The sequence below is a fragment of the Alligator sinensis genome, unplaced genomic scaffold (genome assembly GCF_000455745.1).
Source record: "Alligator sinensis unplaced genomic scaffold, ASM45574v1 scaffold1462_1, whole genome shotgun sequence".
Taxonomy (NCBI): Eukaryota; Metazoa; Chordata; order Crocodylia; family Alligatoridae; genus Alligator; species Alligator sinensis.
The window spans coordinates 609,320-616,140 of NW_005842850.1; the positions used below are offsets into that span (position 1 = coordinate 609,320).

Genomic DNA, 6,821 nt, shown 5'->3' on the forward strand with positions numbered 1-6,821 from the left:
CCTGGCAGGATTGTCTTGTGTCCACCATGTTAGCATATTCTCTCGCCTACGGTCCACACCATTCCCCAGCCCCACAAAATTGCGGTGCTTGTATTCAATGGAGGCCCTGATTTATTTGCCCGAGAGAGTGCCCCCTGCTTTAATCCCTGCTGCACACCACAACAGCTGTGGTAGCACTGCAGGCAGCTGAGGGAGTCAGTGGCTCATGAATGGGACTTGGGAGTTCATGGCCCATGGTTTGTCACTGCAGTGGGATTAAAGATCACCTCTCTTTCTTTCTTTTTTTTTTAATTGGTCTTGATATTCCACTGCTGAAGTTAACCTGTCTTAGGGGAGGGGGCTGCTGCCTGTTGGGGCTTCTGCTCTCCTCTCCTCTTGCCCAGCTCCAGCTCTTCTCAAGATCAGGGGTCCAGCCATGGAGACTCACCATCAGTGCCAGCTCGGGTTTGAGCAGAGCAGGAAAGGACAGGTGAGTTGGCCAAAAATAAGGCTCCAGCCCTGCCTCATTGCACCCATAACAGCAGGGGAGCATGTTTTCTTAGTGAGGCTTTTCAAAGGTGTGTGTTATACTTTGGGGTGTAGTATATGCAAGAGAATATGGTGTTTAACCCTCACAGCTGGGTGAGAATTGCTGTTTCCTGGCCCTGCTTTCAGCCAAGCTGTTGCTAATGCCCAGCCATGTCTTTGTGCCATGTATGAAGCTGGCTGTTCATCCTGCCCCCCACACCCAGGGAGCCCTGAAATGGGTGTCCAAATACTCCCTCACTGGCACAGACCAGCTGAGTGCAGCCAGCCAAAGCATGTTGAGCTCCTTGTTAGAAAGATGGGATCCCCCATGGCTGGGGGGCAAGCACTGCCCCTGTCACGGTGAGGCAAGGCAGGCTGAGTGCTTACGTTCCCCCTGGAGTCAGGGCCGCAGCTATTTCAATGGAAGGACCTGACTCGCAACCATTGAGAGGTGCAAGCAGTCCATTGTGACCAGTATCTGTACCCTCTGGCCCTGTCCTTTTTTGCAGGGATCATAGAGCCATAGGGACGTGGGGCTGGAAGGGACCTGTCTGAGGCAGGATCAGCCCTGTCCAAACCACCGCAGACACATCCATCATCTAAACTACATAAGAGTGTGATGAACCCTGACAGCACCAGACATCACCCCCTACCCTGCCCCAGGGAAAGCAGGGGGCTGAGGCAGCCAGTGTCCTGATGCTGTGAAAGGTGGTTAATCGATGCTTGAGAGATCCCAGGCAGAGGCCATGCCCCAACTACACAGGAAGGCAAACCCCCCCCAGTCCGTATCAATCTGGCCTGGGGTGGGGGAGGGAGGATTCCTTCCTGACTCCAAATGCAATGTCGGTCTGAGCCTGAGCAGTGGAGCAAGACCCTGTAGCTGGGACCCTCTGGCTTGAGTCCCAGCAGAAGCATTGGTACGGCCTGGTCCCCAGCCCCAGCCTGGGTTGCAGCCCACACACAGTGCCTTTGAGGGAGGCTTAACCTCCCCCCCGCCCCTGACACACGTAGCAAAAAGCTGGGTGGCAACCAGGTATCACCATGCCTAGATCATCCCTGATCAGTGCCCCAACCTCTCCTTGAACTTTTCTAGTGATGGAGAGCCCACACCTCCCCTGAGCATCTATTCCTCTGCCTATTGCTCTACCAGGCAGAGTTTTTCCAGATCTCCAATCTAAACTCACATGAGAGCAGCCCAGTTGCTCCAGTCTGCCCCCCAGCTTGGCTGGTGTCTGACTGGAGCCCACAGCACCAGCTCCAGAGCTATGGGAGGCATCACAGGAGAGATCCCAGCATGGCAGGGGCCTTGGATGGGCCTGAGGGCCCCAGAAGGGAGCTGGGTTTGACCCCCTCCAGGAAAGGGACCCCTCCAGGAAAGGGGCTGCTGTTGCCCTGGTCTCCCTGAGGAATGAATCCCAGCCTGGCAGCATCAGTGAGGCATGTGAATGGAGCTAGGATAGGCCAGGGGGAGCTGGCTCAGGCTCGCTGCTGGGAGGCCCTAGCACTGGCCAAAATCCCCTAGCATGGTTTGGCTGCATAGCAGGGCAGAGGTACCTTGATTTCCCCCATGCCAGCTTCTTCCTCCAGCCCAGCCTCCTAAGAGAGCCTCCCCACTTGCATGTGCCCCCACCCCTGCTGACCAGCCACACTGGCAGTGAGGCAACCAGAGGAGTGCGGTGGCTCTCGGGCTGGGCCTGGCCTGTGGGTGCAGAGTGGATGGTGGGTGTGAATGTGCTCAGCTTTTCCCCATCAACTGGGCCCGGTCTCCGCCTGACCTGCTTGGGCACAGGCTCACACAGGGAGCTCTGAGCTGGTTCCCTGGGGAGGGGAGCAGAGCCCTGGGGGGGAGGCAGGCACCCAGGGTGGGGAGCTCTGGCCAGCACCCTGCTTTCCACTGTCTCCTGCCTCTGCCGTGGAGTTTGGATACCTCATTCCTAAGCTGATCTGGGGTTGGAGGCAGCTCTGCCCTGCAGGGGAAGGTGCTCTGGTGCAAGATCACATGTGGCTGCTGGTGGAGGTCACTGCCACCAGTGGACTTGACACGAAGCCTTCTGGCTTAGGGCCATCACTGATACCTCTCCTGCTGGGTCACTGCATAGCACAGGGATGGCAGGGCTGTGCCAGCCTGGCATATGGGGCTTGTCTCAGGAGTGGCCTGCATGTGCTGGGGTGGGGACTAGGGGCCCGGTCCCTGTAGAGCCACAGGCTTGAAGAGGAAGTCAGGACCGGTAGCCCTGTCCCTTGGGATACACATGCTCCAGCCCCCAGGCTGGGCAGAGGCCAGGGGCTGGTAACACTCTAGGTCGCAGGTGTCGCAGGGTCGGGAGGACAGGTTGAGGGGTCATTTGGCTCCTCTAACTCAGCAACGTGGTGTTAGTCTGGCCGCAGGTCTGTCCTGATGCCAGGCTGCATCACCTGTAGCACCTGGATCTCCTGCCCTGCCCCTTTAGCCAGGACCCATGGCCACCCGGGCACAGGGTGGTGCTGAGCTGCAGAAAGCCTGGTCTGCTCTGAGCTGCAGCAGTGGGACCCCTTTGGAGTCTCTGCCTCAGTCCCTCCCCAGTCTCCTTGCATTTCTAACACAGGGGTGGACAAAATGCTGGGGTGGGCCATTCTATCTGGCCCACAGGGGCCCTAAAAAACATTAGAAAATTAATATTTATCTGCCCCTCGCTGCCTGTCATGCGGCCCTCAATGGCTTGCCAAAACTCAGTAAGTGGCCCTCTGCCCAAAATAATTGCCCACCCCTATGCCTAACAGAAGCTTTTGCTCCCAAGGGCAGAGATATTTTAATAAACATTGCCTCCCTTTTCCATGCACTGAGCCCCTGGCTTCTCCCCACGGCTATAAACCTGGTTGCTGCATTCTCACTGCGTCTGCCTGCGGCTCCTCATTGATGCACCCTGCGTGGCCAACCTCCCCCCAGGCCCCTGCTGCCTTGGACCCCCAGGATCCCATCAGCCATGCAGGTGCGCCCTCCAGCCCAGGAGCTGTCTCTACCCTCTGTCACTGGAGCAGAAGGAGAATGCAGCATTTGTCTGGGTCTGAGTGGAGGGGCAAGATCCTCTAGCCAGGACCCTCCAGCTTTGGTCTCAGCAGGGGCCACTGGCACAGCTTCAGCCTGGGCTGCAGCCAATACCTGGGGAAGCTTCAAACTCCTGATGCAGGTGCTCCCCCTGGCTTCCCTGGGGGCCAAGGCTGCTGGGCTGGGGATTCCTATGTGTCTGCTGTTAACACAGGGCATGGGGGCTGGAGGGGACCCAGCTGCCAGCCTTGCAGGGGAAGGAAGGGGGCAGAACCCATGGGCTCCTGCAGGCCTCTTGTGTGCTGCCATGGCTGATAAATTGTGAGTTCAACAACAACACTCTGGACACTCCTGGGTTGAACTACAGTTATTTATTGTTATAGCTCTCTGGGATCATATCCAGGGTGGATCCTAACAATTGCCCTCAGTCTGTGTATGCAGAACTTATCCTTGCTCTGCCTCTGACCTGACCCTGTCCGGTCCTGTTGTTGTACAAACGGCTAGTTTCGTGCCCCTGGAGGCTTTTCCAATATACCTCAAGGAGAGAGTCACACACACTCAGGCTGGATCCATCTCGTGTTTATTTGTTTGCAAACAGATCGACAAGGGAGTTCAATGCTCAAAGCCGAGTCGACCCCTAGCCACGCCCAAAGTTACATTTTTATACCCCTCACGAACAAGATTCCATTGTGGCAATCTGTGATTTGCTACAGTTTTCTGCAAAGTTTTAGTACATGCCTAGTCCTAAAATGAGCAAGTAACAAGGGTTGCAAAATGTACGTGCAAAGCAGGCAGTAACTAATCTCTGTGTTCTCACAGGAATCAGCCTTATCGCAAGCCGAACATTTGTTCGGACTGTTCTTTATTATGCTACTGATTATCTAGTGCAGGAAGAAAGAAGAGAAAAAGAAACAATTTGCAGTTCTCAGCTGTGAAGCCTTTTGTGTAGCGAGATTACAGTTCTCAGCTGTGAGGTCCTTTGTGTAGTGAGATCATGAGACATTTTTGCCACACTGTGGAGGGAGAGGAACCAAGAATGCCTCTGGCTCCTCATGGCAGAGAAAAATGGAGACCCCAAGGCTGCAAAACTGCCCCAAGCAAAGTGAACTCTGCAGTGCTGAGCATGAGGGCTTTCGCCTTCAAGGGCTAGTACAAGGAAAACACAATAAGACACAATAGCAGCCCTGAGCTGATTCAGAAACCCAGTGAATTGGCAGAAATGTAATTTCCTTGCAACTTCGCTTTAGTACCTGGAGAAGGGCAAGAAGTGAGTATTTATTTGCTTAATTACTTGCTTGACTCACTAATGGTTTAGCTTGGGATTTCACAAACATTAACATTTTACATCTCTATGTTTATAGCAATCTATAGGCACATCGTTGGAGATGAGCAAGTGCTGGGGTCCAGGGCTGACTCAGAAAGAGAGCAAGAGAGAGAGAAGAGAATAATCATTTAGAGAAGGGGGGTTCATAATCAAAAGTTTACTTCAGTGAAGGATAAATAGAAAATGTTTGTGTGAGGGGTGGTCAGTCTTGTCTATCAATATGGGCTCATTTATCAGCACACAGTTGGAAATATCCTATATCATAAAGCTCATTCTTTATGTTGTAAAACAGTGACTTGGTTTGGCTGAATGGGAATTAAAGGGATTCTTTGACATCTTTGGATGAGTATGGTCTGAGATTGTTGAAGGTGACTTTCATTGCAGTTGGACTGATCCCTCTGATCTTTCATTGTAGTAAAAAATAAGTCAGAATTTACCTGTCAGTTTTCCATTCACAATGTGTATAGATCATTAGGAATGATTTTTAATTTAGTGGATATTTTTTTCTCTAAATTTTGGCAGAGATAAGTAGCAACTAATATGCCATACTAAAAGTTTAAGGAAAGCTGGGTAAAGATAAATTAAATATTGCGCTGATATTTATTCAATTGAAAATACAAATGTCAACACCGGGGATTTTAAATTCTAAACCACCCCACAACAAAGCTAATACTAAGGATTCTTCCTTGTGGCCTGTTTGGTGACGCTGATTGGAAATGGCCTCATCATCCTCCTAACCTTTGGTGATCCGCACCTTCAAACCCCCATGTGCTTCTTCCTTAGCAATTTGTCCCTCCTGGATAATCTGCTATTCAACAAGCACTGTCCCACAAGCACTAGTAAACTTCTTAGTTGAGAGAGCCACAATTTCCTATGCACAGCGTTCCTCCCAGTTACTAATCTCACTTTGCTTAGGTTACACTGAATGCCTTCTGTTGGCAGTCATGGCTTATGACCGCTACATTGCCATCTCCGACCCACTGCGGTATACACTCATCATAAGTAAGACATAATGTATCCACCTGACACTGGGTTCATGGGCACTTGCCTTCCTGTTGTCCATAGTCCCCGTTATCCTCATGCCCTCTCGCCTCTGTAGGAAGAATCAAATCGATCATTTTGCCTGTGATCTTCTAGCTCTCTTGAAGCTGGTTTGCTCAGAGACCTCCAAGAGTCAAACTGTTATGTTTGCTAGTGGGTCACTCACTCTCCTTGCCCCATTCGCCTTCATCCTTTTCTCTTACATGCGTATGATCAAAGCCATCTTGAAGATCTGCTTGGTGGATGGCAGATCTAAGGCTTTCTCTACCTGTGGTTCCCACCTGACTGTGGTGACTCTTTTCTATGGAGCGGCCATGTTCATGTACCTCAAGCCCCAGTCCAAGTCATCCCAAGAGCAAGACAAAATCATTTCTGTCTTCTATACAGTTGTGACACCCATGTTAAACCCTCTAATCTACACGCTGTGAAACCAGGAGGTGATAGGGACTTTACAAAGAGTGAGGAAGGGAACTTCATAAAGTGATTTTAATTTTTGTTTTTTCATTATTTTTATCCATTGACTATGAGATACTTAGGATATAAACAGATATCACCACATGAAATGGTGGTAAAAAAGTATGAGTGAATGAATGAACAAAAGGAAGAGAGAGAGAAAATTTTAAATTTTATTTTTTCCAAAACTGTTTGAGATGAGATGAAATAATTAGCTGTGTCTAGTTTCTGTATTGTCACAGAGAGCCCTGTTCCCTTAAGTGAAAGCAACTTGATCAGTGGTTTGAGGACTTGTAATAAAGACCTCTTCCATTAAATTAAAAGACAAGAAAACTTTGTTCATTAAATTGCTGACTGCAACTCCACTGGGAATTCTAACCCAGGTTTTTTTTTATTCCACGTAATCATCATGGATGATTCTCTTCTCACACTTATACTAGTATAAAATAAGGATTATAGGGTCTGATTGTG

At 50.6% G+C, this 6,821-nt stretch overlaps 1 pseudogene; it reads left to right on the top strand.

Moving 5' to 3' along the window:
* The first annotated feature begins 4,655 nt into the window (after nucleotides 1-4,655).
* On the top strand, nucleotides 4,656-6,821 carry LOC102371603 (annotated as a pseudogene).